General features: G+C 36.3%; 1 protein-coding gene across 2 annotated transcripts in view; it reads right to left on the bottom strand.

Moving 5' to 3' along the window:
• GMDS (GDP-mannose 4,6-dehydratase) overlaps window positions 1–25,093 on the bottom strand; it is a 782,760-nt gene that overhangs the window by 506,933 nt on the left and 250,734 nt on the right. The gene's annotated exons all lie outside the window — the stretch shown is intronic.

The following is a 25,093-nucleotide window of genomic DNA, read 5'->3' as shown; positions in this document are numbered from 1 at the left end:
ATTAACTGTAGAGACACAGCTTGTCATACTGAATAAAAAGACAGGCCTTGCAGACAGGAAAGTTTGTTTGTTTGTTCTAAGGTTTATTTTGCATGAGGCTAGATGTCGTTGCTGTCACTGAGTTGTGTCTGACTCTATGTGGATGATAGCTCCTCAATGATGTCCATGGTATTTTCTTGGCAAAGACAGTAGGGTGGCTTGCCATTTCCTTCTCCAGTGGATTAAGGCAAACAGAGGTTAAATAACTTGCCCAGGGTCACACAACTAGTAAGCATCTGAGGCCAATTTGAACTTAGGTCTTCCAGACTCCAAGCTCAGTGGTCTATCCGCTGAGACACCTAGTCCTGCCTTGAACATATGTGCGTACACATGTGTGTTCGGTGGTTGTGTGGCCTTTGGAAGGTTACTTAAAGCTCTTTAGGTCCTAAACAACTCCCTAAGAATCCAAGTTACAATTGAGTTGCTTCAGTAAAAGGTCTTTCTGTATCAGGAATTCCCCAAAGCCAACCATATCATGGTTTCAGATCCCAAATCAGTACACATTTCACACACATGAAAGTACTAAGGGGGGAAATTAGAAAATATATATATTTAGGCCAATTTTTGGAGATAAAAATTTTCACCAAATAATACACTTTAAAAAATAAAGTCAGAACATTTTATTAAATAGCCTTAATTTGTGGTTTCTACTCATACAATTTAATTATGAAGGCTTAGGGAATGACAAGAAAATTGACTTAAGGCAATCATTTTTGAGAAGGTTATATTTTGGTTATGAACTTTAAAATCATCTAAAAGAGAAAAAAGTTTAAAATAATCATTTAAAGTCTCCTCACAAATTATAGAACAAATATTCACATTGCTTCCCATATCAGACACCTTTTAAACATCATTAGTTCCAGTACACCATATATGGTTATTATTAAAGCAAGAACTTTAATTTTTTAAAGCTCTAAACTGGAAATTATCATCAGTTTAGGTCTTGCTCCTTTAAGTTTATTAAAGGAAGGCAGCCAAGAGATATTGATCACTGAAAGATGCTTCAAGAGACAACAAGTTAGCTAAACTTAACTGAATTACCAATATCTCAAAATTATAGTACAATTGTGATACTGAATAAAGTTTGCACGGGCTAAATCCACATAGCTATTTTCCCCCTACATGCTGAATTAAACACTTCTTTTAAAAAGTCAGATTTGAGAGAGAATACATGCTTATCTACTCAGAAAGTCTGGGAATGCAGAGGGTTTTTGTCATTTTTTCCCTCTACATTCTCTTTAGCCAATGTACCCCCAACTGAGCAGAGCCTGAAGCTTCCTCCTTCTCCCAGCTGTTCCCCCTGCATTTGGCTTTAATCAGGTGCAGAGCAGGAACTCAACATCCTGTTGCCTCGCTCTGATTAGGAGGAGTCAAATTCTACAAATTGGCAGGTTTCTGCTTTTAGTGATCCTTATTTGATGAATCATTTGCTTTTAAGTATTTGAAAAGGGCCATTAGTGAAGCAGCAGCCCAGCTTGCTGCTATTTTCCGGTCTATTTATAACCAGCCACTCCAAGGAGCCAAATGCTGATCCTCTTCACCTACTGAATCTAAATCGTAGCAGTACAACTGAAAAGAATGAACCAGGGTGACTAGGGTATGGAAAGAAAAACAACAGCTGACCAACGGCAAACAGGCTAAATATAGCTCCTTTAAGAAAATTAAAATATTAAATTAGCTGTCCCTGAGACCTCCCAAGTTGTCAATGATCTGAGGGGGAAAAAAAGTGCCCACATGCCTACATACACATACTGAGTAAAGATAAATGAGCTCTATGGGCCATTTGCTGCTAATCATGAGACAGAGTCCAACCTTAAATCAGGATCACTTTCTCCAAAAGATCAAAGGTTCAGTTAGCCACTTAAGTGCAGGGTTTAAAAATCTGGGGCTCATTCTCTAATAGAGAAGTGGTCAAAAGTGTGAACAAACAGTTCTCAAAAAAATTGAAAATTAATAATAATCATAGGAAAGAATGTTCTAAATCACTAAATAATAACAAATGAAAATTTTTTAAAAATCTGAGTTTTCACCCTACACCCAGTAAATTGGCAACAATAACAAATAACTAGAGCACTGGAGGGAGATAAGCACACTAATGCATTGTTGGTGGAGTTGTGAATTAGTACAACATTCTAGAAAGTAATTTGGAATCATGCAAATAAAGTAACTAAAGTGCATACCCTCTGGCCCTCTAACTGCTTACTCCAAGGAAGTCGGTGAAAAAATATTTACCTAACAATCAATCATTTAATGAATAAATATTTATTAAAAGCTTACTATGTGCCAGGCACAAAATATTTATGGAAGCACTTTCATGGTAGCAAATTGGCAGGTTTAGAAATTGGAAATCATTGACTAGGGAATAACTTAAAAACTTTGCTGAAGTTTAAAGGCAGGGGGGAGAGATATACTGGTGTGGAACGGCACACTTAATGTCAGATTTTTGCAATGTATTTATAACTTTTTTGTATTTTTAAAAAATTATTTGTTCGAAGGAATGGTTCTCTGGAAAGTGGGAGGGATACTACAGAAAATCCAAATGATATAAAGTGAAGGACAGTAATAAAATCTATTATTATTTTTCAAATCAAGGTTCAAGTTGAGGGATGAATAATCAAATACCTTAAACTGGACCAACTCTTTTCTTACTTCTATAGTTACCTTCAACTTCAACTCTGTGCATGTGTGTGTGTGTTTGAGAGGTAGAGAGAGGTAGAGAAGGGGTGGGTGAGAGAGAGAGAGAGAGAGAGAGAATGATTCAATGCAAACAGCTCTACCTTCAACTGATTGAGTATCCCAAATCTGATATTGAATTAAGGGAGACAGTTGGTTCGAGTGTACCACACACTGGGAGATGGTACAGCAATATGCTTAAACCCTGTGCACCTAGGTGACAGAAGAGCTGTTCTGGTAATCTCCATATCACAGATACCACCTCCACCCTATTCCTATGAACCCAGGCAACATAGGCCTAGTACTTATTTTTTTTAAACCAACCATGGTGAGATAATACATGTAACACATGTAAAAACAATGGACAAATGGATGATGGGTTTAGCAAAAAACACAGTCAAAAGGAAAGGAATGGATATTTAAAAGAAATTAAAATGTATACAAAATTCCCTTGGTGGTTTCTTTTAAAAAAAAAAAAGATACATGAACCAGAATATGACAGATAAACTTTAAATAAAAATGGGCAGATATAGAAAACTCCCATAAGAATATGTGGCTTAGTCCTTTATGTCTGCCTGATACTATATGATCTGCCAGCTACATGCTACATGCCAGTTCATGAGCTTCAGTGATACTTTGAATGATCTTTGATGTCACTGGTAGAGGTGCTCCCCCCACCCCCGCCACTCCACCACTGATTATAATTCTTCCATGCCTTCTTATGCTGTGAGATTATTGTCTATGTTTCCTAGATATTATTTTTTTTTTGGTGAGGCAATTGGGGTTAAGTGACTTGTACAGGGTCACACAGCTAGTAAGTGTCAAATGTCTGGTCTGAGGCCAAATTTGAACTCAGGTCCTCCTGATTCCAGGGCCAGTGCTCTATCCACTTCACCATCTAGCTGCCCCTCCTAGATATTTTCAACAGAGAATAAGCACTGGATTTTTGAAGTCAGAGGGGCTTCAGCTCTGCCCCAGCTCTGCCACTTCTATCTGTGTGAACTTAGGGAATTGATCTGACCTCTTCAAGCCTCCTGTTCTTCTAATATCCCAAGGATGGCAAAGTCCCATTCAAACCTGCCCATTCTCCTTACATGACCAAACCACACTAATCCAAGGATCAAATGATATAATGTACAACACTTTGTATACCTTAAAACACTACAAAAATGCTGGCTATTATACATATGTGTGTGTGTGTGTCTTTTATTGAACTTCTGGCACACAAGTTATCATTGGCACTATGACTGTTTTGTCAGCAATATAGTAGATGCCAAGAAATGATTTTATTATTTTTACAGAGTCTTCCTTCACACTGATTTGTTATTCAGTCACGTCCACCTCTTTGTGACCCCATTTGGGATTTTCTTGGCAAAGATATCAGAGTGGTTTCCTTCTCCAGCTCATTTTACAGATGAGGAAACTGAGGCAAACAGGGTTAGGTTACTTGCCCAGGGTAACATAGCTAGCAAGTGTCTGAGGCCAATTTTGAACTCAGGTCTTCCTGACTCCAGGCCTGGCACTCTATCCACCTAGCTAGCTCTTCACACTGATTAGGATAGTAGAATAAAAAGTGTTGCAATATTAAACAAGTGAAACAAATACACTTCAAATAGTTTTCAAAGAAAAGAGAAATGGAAGAAAAAACCATCACCCATAAGTAAAAGTAACATTTGTGAATATGAACAAAATATATAACAAAACATCCCTATAAAGAATTGAGTGACATACTCTAAGATGGAATAGTCATAAAGTTTTCATCAAATTGACTTACAGAAGAAAAGGGGAATTCTTAAGTTAAAAGAATGCATTTTGAGCTACTTTCTTTTTACTATGACTGGGTATTAAGAACATCCATTCAAAAAAAAAAAAAAAAGAACATCCATTCAAAAGAAATGAAGGATTATACATTATAGTCAAATAACTTGGAACTCAGATAAACCAAATCCAAATTATGTAAAAGAACCAGCACATACAAAGGGAAATCTACCCTAAGAGTAGTTCCAAGTTAAAGTAATGATCCATCCAACCTAAAATCTGCTTATACTTAGGAAAACCAAAACTATTTAGGCATTAGATCGTGGGCACAATCTAAATTCAAATGATGAGATATGTGGTAAAATTCACTTTTCTTTTAAAAAGACCAAGTAGTTTTTTACATGGCAATTTTGTTACATAATGAAATATAACCATGTTGTCTCCATTTTTAAATGTATATATATATATATATATATATATATATATATATATATATATATATATATCATCAATGGCATTAAAAAGCAAAAAAATACCATTAAATAGCAAATTTTCTTGAGGGTTATCAAAGTTAACTGATAACATTAAAAATATACTCTTTTTAAGACATAATGATGATTGTCATAAACAAAGTATTTTAGAGACCCTGCCATCAAAAAGGCAACATCCATTCCTGTAATTCAATTCAATATGTGCCTACTTATGTAACAAGGCACCATGCTAGAAGTATATATAGATATAAAAATGAAAAACAACATGATCCTTGCTTTCATAAAGGTTTTAATCTAATAAGGGGTATAGATATGTACACATGATTATTACATATTTTCGGATCTGATAAGGACAATAGAGATGTATAGACAAAGAATTACAAAAAAGTATATGATAGGATCATAAATTCAGAGGGACCTCAGAGGTTATTAAGTGCAATTCACTCATTTTAGAGATGAAGAACTGAAGAAAAGTAAAATGATTTGTACAGAATCACACAGCCAATAAGTGTCTGAGGCAGGATTTGAATCCAGGTCTTCCTAGTTTAGTTCAATACTCTATTCACTACATCAAGTTGTCTCTCAGGAGAGACCATTGTCGGCAATGGGAGACCAGGGAAGGCTTCATGGAAGAGACAGATCTGAGCTGGGCCCTGTGAGAAGAAAAGGATTTCAAAAGAAGATGTTGATAAATATATTCTAGGTAGTGGGCATCTAAATAAACATCCTGAGGAACAGACGAGGGAATAAGAATTGGGAAAAAGTTTGTTTGGACAGCTATAGAAAGCATAATGAACAGAAGGTAATAATACTGAAAATGTAGGTCAGAGTTTGACGTTTGTGAGATTTTTAAATGTCAGCCTAGTACTTTACTTGTACTTTATCCTATAAGCAATTTAAAAAATTATATTACTATATTTCTTGATTAGGAATATTATTTTAGCAGATTGTGAAGGGTGGATAAGAGCTAAAGAGTCCTAAGAAGGGCAGACTAGGTACCGGACTATTCTAATAGTCCAGATGAGAGGTAATGAGATGTGGAACCTAATTAAATGTTCAGCAAGAGGGGATGGAGGGGCCAGACATATTTTCATGGTTCTGAGCCTAGGTGACTTGGAAGATAGTACACCACCCACAGAAATGGGGAATTGTGCTTTTTTCATGGACAGCAGGAGTGGGAAGGAAAACAATAAATTAGTCTTTGACATACTGAATTTAAAGCATTGTCAGTACATTCCAAAGAAGAGAAGGAATGGAATATAGAGTCTAAGGGTTTGAGGCATGTCTACTAATGAAGAAGTGGAGATATTATATGCCAATTATTCTTTCTAGAAATTGAGGAATGACTAGGAGACAAGAAAAGATGATAGCTTAAGGTGTTATCAGGATTTGTGGGTGGTAGTCACTGCTGTTGTTCTTAGGAATGGGAAGACCTGAGCACTTTTGTGAAAGGAGAAGAACCAGTGGAGACAGGGATTGGTGATGAGAAAAGAGTGGAAACTAGAGAATCAGGGACAACCTGATGGAGTAATAAGAACCCTGGTTGTGATGCAATCAAGAGACTTGCCTTTGAGGCTTTAACTAGAATCCAACGAGTTTCTGTCTCTGCCACTTCTTAGCTGTACGACCTTGAACAAGTAATATTTGATTTGTTTTTGTTTTTGTTTTTTTTTTTGGGGGGGGGAGGTAGGGCAATTGGGGTTAAGTGACGTGCCCAAGGTCACACAGCTAGTGTGTCAAGTGTCTGAGGACGATTTTAACTCAGGTCCTCCTGACTCCAGGGCCTGTGCTCTACTCACTGCATCACCTAGCCGCCCCTAATATTCGATTTGGACTTAATAGACTCTGACTCTGCAAACTTCAACAAGTCATATTCACAAACAAATATGCAAAGGAACTGATAATATTTTCCTTAATCAGTTGAAAATGCAAATAATATTGTTTTACCATTGAGTTAATTTCTTGAGAAAAAAAATCTCCCTTTTCTTCTTCTACCATCATCTCCCTTTATTTTTCTATTTCTCCTTCACTGCTGGATAGACCTTCTTAATGCACATAATTTTACCTTATTATATTCAATAAATATGTTCCTGTAAAGTTCTATGAGAAATGATTTTTTATAAACAGAATTAATTTAAAATACATTCAGAGACCTTATCCTACATAAGACAACTTGGTGAATCTTTTTGAAAAACAATTCATTTTCTTAAAATAACTACCACTAATTTATCCTTTTTTCTATGCTCTAGATTGACTCATTAAGATTAACAGCTAAGTATATACGAAGTCTCACAGCTAATTTAATCATTCTAAATATTTAACAAAACCATACAAATAAAAAAGATCTCAACTACAAAATTTAAATAACAGTTGCACAGATAATGTCAAAGAAAACTTCTCTAAGGAAAATTATAACCTCATATATAAGAACACCAGTAACATTACTTTATTCACCAGGTATCAAAAGAACAATTTAAATATCACATATTCTTAAATTTTTTTTAAAAAGCCAAGCCCTGAGTTCTAGCTCAGCAGACTACTATTGACCAAAGCTGCAGCTGGCAAACTTCTCAGACCACAGACTCTAACTACATCATAATTCTCAAGTGGTCAATTGAGAGTCCATATAAGAATACCTACATGCATGAGGGAAAACACACATGTTAAATCATGGACAACTTACCTGACCAATATTACACATCTCCTCTGCTCCTAGCCATTTTTAAGGGTCACAGATTTCACCATCACTTATAATAATAGAAAAATTTGTCAACAATCAGATTTAAAAAAAAAAGAATATGCACCTCCCAAGAAAGTGAAAAGGATAGTAATTTTTTAAAATAATTACAGGTGAAAGAGAAAATATTCTACACTTCCATATCCATTTGTTCAGTGTAATTTGAAATTGTCTATGAATCAGCTGTTCAATCCCTTCTGCCATTTCTATTTCCTCCCTGATAAAAGTAGAGGGCTGGACTAAATAACCTTTTAAGGACCTTCCAGTTCTAACTCCATGATTCTATGATCTCCATCTTCAATGGGTTCCCACTTCTTTGGTGGGGGAGAGGGATAAGGGAAGCGTGAAAAGGGTGGCCTCATACTTCCATGGATAATTTCATCATTTAGAAAATGCTTTCTTCATAGTAGCCCTGCAGGTGGGGTGGCATGTTGTCCCCATTTCACATATGAGGAAACTGAGGTTCAGAAAAATTGAGGGCTGGTCAGTTTCAGAGGATGGACTCAGACACAGGGCTTCAGATCCAAACGTGGTGCTATTTACCATTGCAGAACTCTATTTTGCCTCTCAACTTGGCCAAAAGAAACTAACATAATGGAAGTCCAACTTAAACTGGTCAAATACCAGCCATTTGGCATCCTGGGTGGTTATTACTACCACTCTATGTGGAAAGGCTTGTAAAATGCTTCTTAAGGAACAGGAGGTGGTTCTTAAAGAGGAAATGATCCATCTCAATGCCAAATAATAGCCTTTTCCACTTCTCTTTTTAAGAGTCTTACTCTAAAGAGTACAAAATATTTCTGTACTCAGAAGCCATTTTGGAGGGCAGATAGATCTTTATTAAAGAAAATGTGAATTACTTTCTGTTTTTTAAGGCTCACTCAAGGAACAAATAAACACCTAGACATGATACAATATTGAGCCATAAATTGCCGATCCCTTGGCTAAAATCAGATTCAAGTAAAAAAAAACTGGCATTACTGAGTAAGAAACTAGGATACCTGAACCATCTTTATTCACTTAAATAATTGTTGACTTTCTCTCTTCCACTAATTAGTGATAAAAATGCTCAGTAGCTGGAAAGCATTCACAAAGAATAGAAATATCTCTTCCTCCCACTAATAAAGATAGTTCCAAGAATGATAAAAGTAAAGCACCAACCAAACTTTACAATGCACTGATTAGCCAAGGAAGGTTAGTCTAACAAACTACCTGAGGAACAAAGATCTTGGATCAAAAACATAGTGGGGAAAAAAAATGATTCAGAATAATAGAGCCATAATTCACAGATCTGATTGCCAGGCCAAGATGCTCTCTGGCAATGTGAAATACATTTTTTATGCTGAAGTCAGTCTAGAAAAAGTAACCTCCAAAAGTGCAGAAATGGATGTGGCCTTACTTAGCACTAATCAGAAAATATGTTTACTTAAAAAAAAAAACCCAACTCTCTGTAAATTGGATGATGTACAGCTTGTGTTATATTTAAGTCGCCAATCCTCTACGACTTTAAAAACTGCAGCTTTTAAATTCATCAATGTTTAAATGGTACTTTATTTTTATTTAATTAAATTAGTTAAGTTCTCTTACTATTGCTCAGTGAATTTTATGCACATGCTGTAAGTTAATTATCATAAAGCAACTTAATAGGGTCTATCTCTCAGATCAATTGACATCAGTCATAGTCTGATAAGTCTCATCTGTCCATTAAAAGCAGAAGACTCAAAAGTTAAAGGAAGGTCAAAGGGCCACCACCTGGTTTGTCTTAAGGACCTCCTGGTGTGCTTGGCCAAGTGGTTCTCCATTTATTATACTAGTTTGCAAGACCTCCCTATCCCTATCACTTCAAATTCAAAAGGTGTCAACTTTTTTTTTCCCAAGCACCCACTCCCACTACTGATTTACCAGGCTATACCTTACTCTTTGTTCTTTTGTAGACCAGAGTCCTACTATCCCTCTCCCAGCCCTAATACAAACATCTTTAGGCTCCATTATGGGTTTAATAACACAGAGAACAAGGATTATAAGTAATCATTCAAATGCAGTTATTCAAAGAGTAGTTTTGCAGTTTACACACTAGAATATAAATAGCAAGGTCTATTTTTACCCAGATTGCAAACGGAAAGGTGTTAATCAAAACAATAGTAGCAAAGGCTACCAAACTGCAATTTGCCAGTTGGGAAAACATGTTAACTTTTTACTATTTCTCAACTTTTTCATTTTTATGAACAATACATACTGATAGTATTTGTATCACACTATAAGGACCTCTTATAAAGACACTTTGGTTTTTGTTGTTTTAACAAAGACGAATTTCTCAGTAACTTTTAAAGAAATGCTCACTTTTAGGCTAATCGGTATACACTATCATAATCCATAAGTTTCACTGAATCAGTAAATACAGAAGACAGCACTGTTAGGCTATGCTGTCTCTCAATTGCTATAGTTTGTGACTGATTTCTAAAATCTAAGATAGTACAAAATCAAATGGGTCATATTGAAGAGAATTTTTTAAAACAAATATTTAAGGCAAAAAGGCAGTCACTTATTTACAACTAAGCTAAAATGTAAAAAGTGCTAAATAAAGTTTGTAAAGAATGCATCCATACTTTGTCCTCAATCAGCTTTCTGGTATCTTTTCCCCCTCTAAATTAAAATAGATTGTTCAAACATTATTATTGTAATGTTCTATTTTGCAAATTGAAAATTTTTGACAAAATAAAATGATAATTTTATCAATAGCTCACTAAAATGATATATTCTATCATAACTTAAAAATAAACTCAATTTAGCCTAGAAAACAGTGTTAGAAAGTACAAAATCTAGGGCAACAAAATGAAGACCCCAGGGGTATAAGGTTTCATCTTTGCTGCCCATTCCCCTCCCTGCTCTGCCATGCTTCAGCTGCTATCTCATCCTGGAACTTCCCTCAGCACCCAGGACCTCATTGCTCTGAACAGCCAAATGGTTTCACCCTGGTCTCCCATTGGACAGTACTTCCTCCAACCTCCATTTTGTGAAGGGACCTAGGCCAGTTAGCCTTCACTTTGCTCTTGATTGCTCCCAACTTTCCTTATTTCAAAACCACCCCCTAACCCCAGCAGGGTACTTTCATTGCCACCCCCTCATCCAGCTTTTGAGTTCCCTTTTTGTGTTGTTTTCCTCTATTAAAATGTAAACTCTCTGAGGGTAGGGACTGTTTTTCTTTATGCTCCCTGTGCTAATAATGCTTAATAAATCCTTTCTTCTTCTTTCCTTGAAATATAGACAGGAAAAGTTGGTATGGCAGGTTAACAGTTGCTAAAAGAAAGAAAAAGGTTACATGAGAATGAGATTTATATTTCTGGATCACAATTTAAAAATTCAGAAATGAAAGGCATTCCTGGCCAGTAGTACAATTGCTAGGGATTGGTATATAATGTATTTTCCAGTTTGCTTTGCAAACAGAGCTTTAAAGTGAAAAGCATAAAGGGTTGGGGCAGGAGCAGGGGATGCTCACATATATGCCCATGAAGCATAGCAAGTAAGATTAGTGTAGGGAAAAAAAAAAAAACAACAACAACCATTGAGACACTTAAAAGTTGACAAAGTGCAAGAAAGGAGTCAATAGTAAAACCCATGGCCTCAAACATCAATTTTAAGCAGCAAGGAAGATGAACTAGAAATCCTAACACAAGCAAGCAAAAATGAATACATAAGGATCTTTCACTGGGAATTAGTAGGATGACACCAATGACTAGTATATAGTTTCAAACAGTCATGCCTTATTAAAAAGAAATAGGATAAATACCTTTACTTATGGAGAGCAGGATAGCATACTATATTAAAAGGGTAGGACAGGAAATCTAGGAACCAGAGGGAAGAAACATAGTAGAGTTTATGTGGGCAAAAATCAGCAGAGAGAGAAAAACAGAAGTATTTTTGTTCATCAGGGTATAGTACAGAACACCTGAACGGAAAGAGGAAAGAGAAGAGTTCTGTATCTGTCTTTGTCTTTTCTGTCTCTCTCCTCACCCCTCCCTGCTCCATCCATGTCTCTTTTGAAAAAAGCAGAGCATGTAATTGCTTCTTCATTGGATTTAATGAAAATACTGATCTTCAAAAGGTGAAGTAAGCAACACAGAGAAGTAATTTTCTGAATCTGATTCTAACTAGCAGGATGGGAATGGTTGCTGGACGTGGGGGCAACGAAAGAAACTTTGGAAAGAATTGACTAGTATGTCTTAGAATTTGTGACAGAGGAAAGGAAAGCCACGCATACCCATAACTTTTGGAAGAACAGATTTCTAAAGGGTTCAGAGGAAAGCTAGGATCCTGAGAAACACAATTATCTAAGGAAATTCAAAGTAGGAGGGGTGGAAAATAAGAATGGAAGGTAAACAAATTCAATGAAGAGAAAAACAGGAGTTACCTGAAGAGAACCAAGCGGGGGCACAGGGAAGTCATTAATTAACTTAAACTTTAAAAATACATGTAAATAAGATGGAAGCAAGGACAAGTAACATTTACAAATACAAAAGTGTAGCCCAGGACTGTAAGAATAGAGGGTTAAAGCTCAGAATAAACTGAGGTAGGCAAAGAAAGCTAAAAATAACCAACAAAAGTGGCTGTTATTATTGCTTTTCAGTTGTACAAGGGAAAAGAGAAGGACCAAAAAATGGAGACGACTACTGTTTGGGGGGAGGGGATGAGTGGCTAGGACAATGATAATAGAGAGGAGGTACATCTGCTCAAATATTACTTTGCATCTGTTTTCTCTGCCAAGAAGAATAACTTTTAGAGGAGAAAAGACAAAAATAGTTAAGAAGGAGTTGGTACCCAATAAAAATGTGGAGAGGAGAAGAAAGGATCTAGCTGTTCTTGATTAATTTAAATCACCTGGCTTGGAAAAATTACATCTTTGGGCACTGAAAGAACTGATTGATTCACTGAAACAGTGTCAATGATCTCTGAGATCATGGAGAAAATAAGAGGAGGGCAAATGTCATCCCAATCCTCAAACAAGGGAATAGGACAGAATCTGCAAACTATCAACCAGTCAGCTTGACTTTGATCTTTGAAAATATTCTAGAACTTGCTAATAATATCTAAAAGAGAAAGGACTGATCACAAAGGCCTAGAATGACTTCATGGGATGGAAGCCATCCCAAACTACCTGTATTACCTTTATTTGATTGGATTATTAACTGGTCTATCAATGAGATGCTGTAGATATAGTTTACTAGGATTTTAACAAAGTGTTCAACAAAATTATCCTTGTTATTCTGGTGGAAAAAGCAGAGAGAAATGTATTCGATAATCATTAAATTACAATTGCTTGGAAGGAGATTTCTAATTGAGTGATCAGGGCCTGCAATGAACCTGAGCTATTCGCTACTTTTATCAGTGACTTGGACAAAGGCACCGGCAGCATCCTTAATGAATCTGCTGGTGACAGAAAGCTAGGTAGGGCAGCTAAAACCATTTCAGAGTCAGAATCTTAAAGATCTGGCAAGATAGAGCATTGAGCTAATCTAATAAAACTAAATTTTAATAGGGATAAATATAAAGAATGACTTTGTGTTTAAGAAATTGATTTCACAAGTACAACATAGAAGAATAACTTGACAGCAGTTTGTCTGAAAAAAGATCTGGAATTTAATAGATTGCAAGTTCCATATAATATCAATCAACAAACATTTAAGTGTTTATTCTGTGTCAGGCACTGGGCTAAGCTACAAAGATAAGTACTATGCTAGGATAAGAAGAGGTACAAAAACAGTCCATCAAGGAGCTCATATTCTAATGAGAGAGAGAGAGAGGGAGAGAGAGAGAGAGAGAGAGAGAGAGAGAGAGAGAGAGAGAGAGAGAGAGGTAATGTCAGGGAAGAAGGTTCTCTCTGGGGAAGAGAACTGGGATGGGAAAGGTTGCAGTTTTTGCAACTTGAGAACCGAATTGAGTCATTAAGGAATCCAGGGAAATTAACAGGTAGAGATGAGAAGGAATAGTATTCAGATGTAGAGGTGCAAAGCGGGTAGCAAGCAGAGGCCAGGCCAAAGGCTTTTAAGCTGAATCAAAAAAGGCTATAATTTCCAGGAATAAGGGGTTCTGCCCTTGTCAAAGCACATCACTGTGTGTTCTATGCACCAAATGTTAGAAAGGATATCAATAAATAGGAGAGGTCAATCAAGATAGTAAAGAACATTGAACCCAAGCCATATTTGGATAAACTGAAGGAACTTAGGATGTTAAGCCTAGAGAAGAGGAGGATAGGGTGGGGGGGGGGGGGGAAGGAAGAGAAGAGAGGAGTACATAGGGAAGAATAATTGTCTTCAAGCACCAGAAAACCTGTCATGTGGAAGAGGGATAAGGGTGATTCTCTTCAGCTATAGAAGGCAGAACTAGGAATAATAGGGAGAAGATAAAAGGATAATTTTGATTCATATAAAGAAGAAATTCTTGGCAATTAAACTTATTCAAAAGAGTAATAGCCTGTCTAGGGAGGTAGTGTGTTCCCCTCTCACTAGAGGCCCTCCAACAAAGGTTGGCTGACCACTTGCTGAATACATTTTAGTGAAGATTCATTTTCAAGTATAGGTTAAAATGGCTTCTGAGGTCCTTAGAACACAGGAATTCTAAGATTCTGTTGAAAGGTAAACAATTTCCCACTACTACACTATTACAGATTCAATTTATGGCAATGTATTGAGTAAGATTGTTATATTTAAGACATTATAATACCTTAATTTAGCACCATTGGTGACTGAAGGGTTCCTTACAAACTTGATTTTCTAGATCATTAGTTTACCCACTTAAGCAAAGAAATGCATTTTAAGCATCTCTGAAGGAAATGAATATATAATAAATTACATTCATTTCAACCTCGTGATATATAATATCCTGAACACTATTTAACTTTTCCTTGATGAATCAGGGTCATCATTATGAACATGATCATTGAAAGACACTGTTGAATAGAGGAAAGGGCAAGAGACCAAGTTAACTCATCACCTCAGTATTTCAGTTTTCTAACTTATAAAATGGGTATAATAATACTTATACTACATACCCCAAGACACTGATGTCAAGTGTTTTGTAAACATTTTTGTTGTTCATTCGTTTAGGTCCTGTCCACCCCTTCGTGAACTCATTGGGGGTTTTCTTGGCAAAAATAATGGAGTGGTTTACTATTTTCTTCTCCAGCTCATTTTACAGATGAGGAAATGGAGGCAAACAGGGTTAAGTGACTTGTCTAGGGTCATGCAGCTAGTTAAGTGTCTGAGGCTGAATTTGAAGTCAGGTCTTCCTGACTGCAGGCTTGGTGCCATATAAATAAGGTCATTTATTTATTTATTTATTTGAATCACCCAGAATATAAGGATGAGTTATTCTTGGTCTTTAATTCTCTGTCTATATGCTTCTAGCAAATTTCCCTCTGTCTTTCTTCCTTTTAATGTTTTCTAGGAAGAATTAACAAATACCAAAAGGGCCACAAAAGGACATGGTCTTGGATTGCTTTGGCACACTTGCTGATCACCTCTGGAAACCCTAGACTGTCAATGTCCTCTCTAAAATGTGCTTGCCTGGAGTCAAACAACATGTCAGAGTTGTGGTTTAGCCAGGGAAAAGACCAATATAATAATCAGCACCATAGTTCTAAACACTAATGAAAATAAATATAACTTTTCCCCTGAAATGTTATCTATGCTAGCCTATGATTTAGGGCAATGTAGTCATCTTGGGGATCATGGTAGAAATGGCGGGGGTGGGGGTTGCTTTACAGTCCCTCCTGAACAAGGAGGAAATAAGCATTTTTTGTTTTACAAATATTACCTCATTTGATGCTCATAATGACCCTTCAAGGCAAGTGTTATTATTATACCCATTTTACAGTTGAGAAAATTGAGGCAAACAGAGGTTAAGTAACTTGCCCAGAATCACACAGCTAGTAAGTGGCTAAGGCTGGATCTGAACTCAGGTCTTCCTTACTCCAAGGCCAGCATACCATTCACTGCACCACCAGCTATCTCTGCTGAAGGTGGGGGCTAGATTAAAACAGGCCTATAACTCAGGAGATAACTCAGGAGAATCATCTGTGTATAGATCATAATTTAATCCATAGGAATTGATAGGATCACTAAGAGAAGGAGTGTAGTGAAGAAAGAAGAAAAGTAGGCCCAGGACAGAGTCTTTTCTGATGCTCAAGATTAGAGGGGTAATACACAGATGGTGATCCAGGAATGGAGAATTAGAAGGAACAGCGAGACAAGTAGAAGATCCAAGAGACAGCAAATATCTCAAAAAGCTACAGAGAATAGAATATTCAAAAGGATAGCATGGCCAACAAGCAAAGACAGAAGAGACATTGTGAAGGATGGGGACTAAGAAAAGGCCATCTAATTTAGCAGCTGAGCTCTTCAGAAACCTTGCCAATAGCTGTCTCATTTAAAGATTGGTGTCAGACAGCCAGGTGTTGAGAAGGTGGGGAGAAAGTAGACTCGAGCATTCACAGCTTGTTCTCATAGTTTATGCAAAACTGTTACAAAAATGAACACATATCCAGGATATTACATGGATATATCAGTTGATGCGGTTAATAAAAGCGAACAGGTAAACGTTTACAGGAAAAATTCTACAACAGACATCTTTGTAATCATATAATTGGCTGAAAGGTGCAGAGAATATTAGATCTTCTTTACTTATATTTTTTTGGCTACTAAAAACAAGTATTTGATTCAAAACAAAATTTTAATTTAAAGGGTCTCATACAAAAATAATATCTCTATGTGTCTGTCAAAAGCATAGAAGATTCCCTAAATATAAGAAGATAATTCTGACAACTCTGTGAGTAATAATACCAGGTGGAATATAAAACATGGAGATGTACATTTCTCTAAGGAGTCAAAGCTGTTAGGCAGCAGGTCCCAGACATTGACCAAGTTAAAGAAGGATTTCCTATAGAACACAGCTTCTTAATCTGGGGTCTGTGACCTTGTTGTTGTTATTGTTTAAATAAGTATATTTAAATAACTGATTTCCTTTGTAATCCTACATACCTCATTTTATGCACTTAAAGACATTATTCCAAGATGGGGTCCACAGGCTTTACGAGACTGCCAAAGGGTCCCCGAAACCAAGGTCCTTTGTGATTAATATATTGTACTAATTGCATTGAGCCCCAGAACACTGAGGTGCATTCTATATTCTATGTTATCTATAATCATTTAGAACTCAGTCTGTCAACAAAGGAAAAAAACAAATAGATGAAGAATGCCCAATATCCAGATTATGAGGAGCAGGGGAGGTGGCAAAGGGGAGAGACTACTTATTCCATTGGGAAACAAATATACAACTTGGGTAATAAACACAGCAAATGGACAGTAAAGTGGGACGAGAATAGCAGGAAAGCAGATTAGACTGCCTTACGGAAGTTGTGTAGTCCTTTGAAATGAGCTTCTTGAAACAAAGGCCCACCTTTTTAAAATTAGATTCTCCCAATGTATATCTGTAGTTTAGGTTATGGGATTCATTATCTCAGTCTCCATTCAGTGTGGCAGGCCAGGTTCCCAGAGAATGGCTGGCTCCTTCTACCCCTTAAGGGTTCCAGTGGTGAGCCTGAAGGATTTGGGGGTGGAGGATGGGGGAGATGACCTCCCACCAGTGTGCCTCCCTCACTGATGATTAGGTTTTACTTAGGCATATTTACCAAGGTAATATAATAATGCTTGGTACAAAATATTTTCCCTCCAAAGTCTAAGACACACTCTGGTACTGACATATGTAAATGGAGAAAATAATACTTCTATTATTGGCTTCACTGTGTTGTGAGAAAAGGACTATATATAAATTGTAAAAGGCTATAAAAAGGTGAGTAAAGATTATTACTATTGTGGTAGATACATGGCTCATCCTTTATTTTTAACCACTCACATTTGTCTGTAAAGAGGACACTGTATCAAACAAAGCTAAGGTTGTGTTCATCTAATTATGAAAAATAGAATAAGATTACTCTATGTGATATAGATAAGCAAGTCTAATAATAGGAAAGAAACATAGTCAAGAAAATAGTTCAACTGAAGTTAATTTTTAAAAAAAATTTCTGAACATAAAAAAGGTACATTATGTTCTATAACTATTAAACATTTTACCTTCTGCAATTATCTGATCTAGCAGAATACCAGAATCAATTTTACTGGACTTTCATTTATGCTTTATAATAGGAAAAAGTTACATGTTTCCAAATTTAATTAACAAAAACAAAAATTCCTAGGACACCCCATGTAACTTTGCGGAACTCAGAGTGGACTAAACAATGCTTCTTAGTAGCACAGGACAAAAGGTCATTTGGAAGGGATGTGCCTTTAAGAGTTTACAAAGGCTTGGTCTTCTCTCCTGTAATAAAAGAGGAAACATATCTCAGTAAAGGAAGGATGCCCACTTTAAATAAGGAAATGAGTTTGCAGGATGTACACATGCTGCTTTCTATTAATGATAAGCAAAGTCTACAGAAAGAGTTGTAGACGGCTTAAGCTTTCATGTAGGATACCTGCAGAGAATGTTTAACATAAACAAACTGCAAGTGGTGTATCCACTCACCATTTTATTAAAGTGATTTATGTCTTCATAATAGAGGCTAGGAAATACAGACAACTATATTCCAGTTAAGAGCTATAATTACTGGCATAATGACTGCCAGAATCGACACTAATAATGTTTTGGGGAGAGAAGCATACTGCAGAGGTTTATGAGGATAATTGTAGAAGATAGATGGCTTCGGTTGTGTGCTTTTTAACCAGAGGGGATGGGAAGGTGGGGACTTATTATCCTTATTATAGCCTTTCTTGTGTGTTTAAGAACATCAAATCATCTTGCTCAAGCCTGATTCACTACAACGCAGAAGCTAGCTCACATCTAGGATTCCCTTCCATTGTTATTTTGGCATCAGACCTCTTTTGGCTTTTTTTATAGCACAAGATACTAACAGGAGGATTTTCTTTTTAACTGCTTTCTTAAAATTACAATTTAACTCAATTACTCAGGCACTGATTATCCAATTTGTCATCTAACCCCACCCTTCACTTTCCTTCTACCCACCTAATGACAATGTTTGGGGCCATTTGCTGTTTCTTAGCACTTCCACAAGTTATAGTGCTTGGGCAGAATTAGACTTACTACTTGGCAAAAACTTAGAACAGTAAGAAAGGGGAAGTAAATGGGTAAGGTGAGCTTTGGAGATTACTGTGTAAGGAATTTCAATCATCCATGCCAATACCATGAAGAATGGAGATTTGACTGCATAATGAAGGACAGATGGATTCTTTATTGTTTACTTCATTCTGTGGTATGTAAAATTCCATGGAGAAAAGTAGTGCCAAAATTCTGGACCTGATTATTATTATTATTGATAACAACAATAGCGGTGATAAAGATGATTCTCCTTTATTTGGGACTTCAGCACTTTTCTCACAATGCTAGGAGGAAAGCAGTACAAATATTAGAATCCTCATTTTATGATGATGTAACTTGGGCTCAAAGAGTGAGCTTGCCCATGTTCATGCAGTTAATAAGTATGAAGCCAGGTCTGGAACCTGCATTGACTCATTCCAAGTTCAGTGTTCTTTCATGAACTAGCTCCAATATTTCATACAGTAACCAAACAACTATTAATCTCCTTAGGGGCATAATAATTGTTTGCCCAAAGAACATAGGAGCAATGCAGAAGTATATGTGAATAGGAACACATAAAGATAAAATGAATGGTTATTTCTAGGGATCACTGGAGGACAGAGATAACATTACTTCATTTACAAGAATGAAACTGAACTTATCTTTTAGTTGTAGAGAAGTAAATTTAGGCTGAAGGTAGTCCATTTTCTCCTCAGGTGTTGGCCAAACTCCTAGAAAAATGCCATGTACACCTTACACTTCTGATTTCTTTCCTCTCTCTCTCACTTTTCAACCTTTTGCAATATGGCTTCCAGTATTCAACTTCCAGTACTCTCTCCAAAATTATTAATAATCTTTAATTGCCAAATGCAATTTGACAGTTCTCAATTTTAATTCTTGAAATCTCTGAGGACACTGTTGCCCACTCCTCTCTGGGTTTTGTGACATTTCTTTTTTTTGGTTCTCCTCCTATCTATCTGACCAGTCCTCCTCAGTTTCCTATGTTGAAATATCATCCGCATCCCAAAAGAAAAACATCATTATTCACCAAGGCTCTTTCTTGGACTGTCTTCTCCCTTCTCTCTACACATTTTCTTGGAGATGTCCTCAGTTCCCAAGGGTTTGATTACCATACCGATACGGATGATTTCCAATCTATATATTCAGAACTACTCTCCTGATGTTCAGTACAGCATCTTCAACTGCTTACTATATATTCCCAACAGAATTTCTCATATGCATACCAAACTCAACACGATAAAAGAGAACCTATTATTCAACTCCCATCCCCAACCCCCACAGAAACATTTTTCCTCTAAACCTCCCTACAATCCATCTGTTGAAGATGCCATCCTTCCAGCCAATGAGTTTCCAAACCTCAGATAAATCCTCAACTCTTTACTCTACCTCACTTCATAGTTCTAATCAGTTGTTAAGTCATGCCAATTTTACATCCACAACATGTCTCATTTCTGTCCCCTGTTCTCCACTCACCTGATCAGCACTCGAGTCTAGGTTTTTATACCTCTTACCTGAATTAGTACAAAGGCCTCATTAGTCTCCCTGCCTCAATCACACATGATCATAATCCTCATAGACAAGTGCCAAGTAAATATTCTTAAAACATACTTCTGACCATGTCATGCCACTGCTGAAAATGCTCCCATAGCTCCCTATTGTCTCTAAAATAAAAAATAAGCTTTTTGATTTGAGTTCTTAATGATCTGGATCCAGCCTATATTACCAGGGTTGTTTCACATTACTCCATTCCCTGCTTTCAGCCAAATTGGTCTATATGTAATTCCCTAAACATGACATTCCATCACCCATTTCTTCACAATGGCTATCCCTCATACCTGGAATGCACTCCCTCTCCACAATCTGCCTCTTAGAAAGCCTACATTCCTCCAAAGCTGAGCTCAAAAATTTTCTCATGCCTGAGATCTATTCTGATCTCCCCCATACTAACAAAATATTTTTTGGGGGAAAAAAGGTTTTCAAGAATGAGATGGAAGAAGGAAGCTGTGAACAACAGAGGTTAGGCAAGATCTATTCCAGACAAAAGATGGAGCTCTCCAAATTGGCTAGAGCACAGAGTGTATGAATGAGAGTAGTATCACATAAGCAGAAGGGAAGTACAGTATAGTACAGTGAGTATAACTCACTTGTCAGGGTAGCCACATTTTTTGACTTTAGCCAGTTGTTGCCATAATAAATACCTTGCTAGGAATTTCCAGACTATGGAAAAATTAAGAATAGGCTTTTTTTGTTGTTGTCATCGTTGATCCGAGGTAGGCAGTGAATGATCTATCAGTCAACTGAAAAGAAATGCTCTGAACTCAAGGAAAGGAGGCATGTTGTGCATACTTCTTCTAGTCCCTTTCCTTCCCCATGTTTTAATTTATTTGTGCATTCTAGAAATTTGGTTATGTCTGACATGGGAAGAACTAAAGAGAATTCAAGAAAAACTGCCGAAAAAGAGAGACGAAGAGCCCAGGAGAGTGAAAAGGACACAGGACTAGAAGTAAGCAGAGTTGTGGATTTGACTCCTTCTTCTGGTATACACTAAGTACTTAGTGTATGTGAACATTGGCAAATCATTGAGTTTCTCTTAGTCTCAGTTTTCCCATTTTTATATGGAGATAATGCAACTCAATTCAACAAACAGCTCCTATAGTTCCTACTTCACAAGGCTGTTGTGAAGATCAGCAAAGTAAATGTGTACAAAAACTTTACAAACTTTAAAGCCCAGCAAAGTCAACTTACTGGTTGCATCCTTTTTTTAAGTGAATTAATAAGTGAGAATTTTCTTAGAAATATGTCAAGTTCTTTTATTCGTAAAGAGCAAATGTTCAGAAGCAGAAACAAAATTAAAATTCAACAAGTGTTTTCAAAGGGTCTACTCAGCAAAAAAGGTGAATGTACAAAAGTCAATAAGCCATTGAATTTGTTCTCTAAGTATTTACATTCTCATGAGGGAAAAGGCATGTGCACAAATAACTATGATATAAAGGAGAGTATGGTAAGTGAAAGGGGAGGATCCGGCCTGAAGGAGAAATATTTTTAGCTACAGAGCTTAGAAAAGGTTTCATAGAAGACATTATGATTGAGTCAGGGATGGTCCTTGAAAAGAGAAGTACAATAGTTAGAGATATAATTTGGAAGTGGGGGTAGGTAGTGGAGGGGTACGGGGTTGGCATGAACAAAGACACAGAAATAAGAAATTGCAAAAGACAGGGCAAATAAGAGTTCACTTAAAACACTGAAAGAAAGGGGGTTTTTAGTAAATAATGAAGAGCAAGAAAAGATTAAAAAAAATAAACTTTGTTTTTGAGCAAAGAAATTGTATGATCAACCTGGTACATGTGAATAGTTACTTGGATAGTGGCATGAAGGATCGATTCACTACAGAGAGGATAAATTACGAATAGTACATTATTGAAGACGCTAATAATAATAGTCTCGGAAAAAGGAGATTAGGGCTTGAACTAAAGTTGCTTTAGTGGGAAAAAAGAGGAGGGAAAAGCTGTGAAAACTACTTCAGAGGTGGAATTGGAAGGACAGAACAAGATCAGTCTGGGGTTACAAAAAAAAAAGGAGTCAAAGATGATGCTGAGGTTTTGAGATTTGGGGAATATCAGCATGGTGGAATCATCAACCCAAAGAGAAGTTGTTGTAATGGTAGCTTCCAGAGAGGAAATGATGAGTACAACTTTGGAAGTGATGAGTTTCAGGTGCCAGCAGTACATCCACATGTAAATGGATAAGAAGGAGCTGAAACTAAAGCACTAGAACTCTGGATAGAAGTTGGGGTTGGAAACAGAAATTTGGGACTATCTACTTAGAGGCAAAAATTGAAGCCATGATCATGAAAGTGATATCCAGCAAAGAAAACATAGAAAAAGGACTTGCAAAAGAAAGATAGAGAAGCGAAAATAAAGTACACTGCCTTAGAAGCCAAGGAAAAGAAACACATCAAGAATAGGTTGGCCAACAATGTCACATGCCAGAGAGAAGTCACCAAGGATGAGGACATAGAAATAGTTACTGGATTTAGTGATGAAGGGATCTAGTGTCCCAGGATTTAGTAATAAGGCAGTCATTGGAATCCTTGGGGAAATCACTTTCAGCAGAGTAGGAAAGATGGCATAAAAAATGAAAAGGACTGATAACTAAGTAGGCATCAAGTACAAAGTACGCATTCTAGAAATTTGGCAGTAAAGAAAACGATGGAATATGAAAACATTTATTACATGAGGCTTATAAAGAACATGTTAACGCCAGATCTACAAAGTTCAGGTCCTATTGGTTTTTTTGCACAGAAAGTTTCATTACAAATTCTTATAAATATAAATGCAAAAAACAGGAATGATAAGAAAGTGAGATTAATCAAAGACTTCCTCTCACCATCGCTATATTTATTACTCAGTTTTTTTTATCTCATATTCTATAATGAATACCTTTGCTATTTAACAAATTAGGAGAGTATCTAATATGTATTAGATAGAGTTATATTTATTATCTAGTATTTATATCATACAAAGTATAGGGAATAGAGCAAGTAAAGGAGCAGTGTAGAAAAGAAAATGGCCAGGAACTTTGTTCCAGGACTTCTCAACAAAACATTTAACAGCATACACATGATTTAGCAATTATATATTCAGGGTTCCCAGAGCAAAGACATTCCATTCCCGATGCTGTGGTTAGCTTGCACTGCATTGAATGCTGCATATAACTGGAACCAATGTCATGGTGGGTTTTATGGCTTTGTTATTTTTAAAATTCAGGCTCATAACTCTAATTCACAGTTGTACACCTTCTGAAATGAGTCCTAAAATATTTTTATAATATGACCTCTAAAAAGAAGATAATAGTTTGCATTTTTAAATATGCAATTGATGAACTTACACAGTGGTAGTTATGTCAACATTTCCATTATAAACTCCTATATTTAGTGTTATATAATAGCTACAAAATTAAAGTGCAATAGAAAAGGTCATATATAGATATGAATAGATTTAAAATATTTGTGTCTACATACACATTTTCTTATTAAAAAATTCAGTTCCTATGTTATATGATATGAAGTTAAAAAGAAAAAAATTAATAAGCTAAAATTCTCATTTGGCACTTGAACGATACCCAAACAACTTTTACTGTTCTTATTTAAAAGTGTTGCAGTATCTGTGGGGAATGGCAAGGAATGGGTATAAAATTTTAAATGTCAAAAAGAATTCCACTTAGACATGCAGCTTTCTGTTCATTAAAAATGTCTTCTCAACTAAAATTCCCTAAGAATTTACAGCAAGCAGACTTTCCACAGCAGCAGAATTCTATGATCAACCATAATAGGTCCCAAGAGCTCTTACTGTCCTTACTGGGTCAATAGCATGTGAACTGAGAAGGATTTACAAGACAGCCCATAATGGTTCCCTGGGAGCCATTACTTTCTGGTGGGGTAAATAAAATACACTTTTTTAAAAAGCACTTGTCAAAATATGTATTGGCTCTAAGGACTTTGAAGGCTCTAGAGAAACCAAACTATATGAAGTGGAGTATATCACTAAGCTATGGTCATATGCTACAGGTAAAAGTTGCAGTTCGGGTAGAGAAAAAAAGGGCCAGCAGAACATTTCTCTCAAGGTGCATCAAGTCAATTCAACCCAGTAATCATTTATTTAGTATTTGCTACAGTCAGGGTCTGTACAAGGAATTGGGGATACAAAGATAAGGAGAGGAAATAGGAGGACAGGGGAGAAGGAAAAGTTGAAGATGAAAGTGAAGACAAGGAAAAAAGGGTAAGAAGAAGAGAAAGTGAAGGAGGAGAAGAAAAAGAGAAGGCAAAGAAGATAAGGAAAGGGAGAAGAGAAGGTAAAAGAGAAACTGAAGAGGAAGAAGAAAGGAAAAGAAGAAGAGAAAAAGAAGGAAAAGGAGGAAGAAGAGGAGAGGGAGAGAAGAAGAAGAAGGAAAGCTGTTTTGCTTATATTCATTCCTAACTCAAAATGTGTGTAAATTTGGACAATACACCATAGTTTCACTGGTCTTTGAAATTAAAATGATCTATTTAACAAGAAGATGATGTTATATGTAAATGAAACCAAAATTCTGTTTTCTATGTTTGCATTGCTATTAAATTAAGCGATATGACAACATGCCTAAATGCTCTAAATGAATTAATGAATCATACAATTTTATACTCAAACATTGTAAATGAAAATGTGGGGTTATAAAAGGGAACTATAGTTGCTAAGGT

The sequence above is a fragment of the Trichosurus vulpecula genome, chromosome 1 (genome assembly GCF_011100635.1).
Source record: "Trichosurus vulpecula isolate mTriVul1 chromosome 1, mTriVul1.pri, whole genome shotgun sequence".
Lineage (NCBI taxonomy): Eukaryota > Metazoa > Chordata > Mammalia > Diprotodontia > Phalangeridae > Trichosurus > Trichosurus vulpecula.
This window is presented reverse-complemented; position numbering and strand designations above follow the sequence as displayed.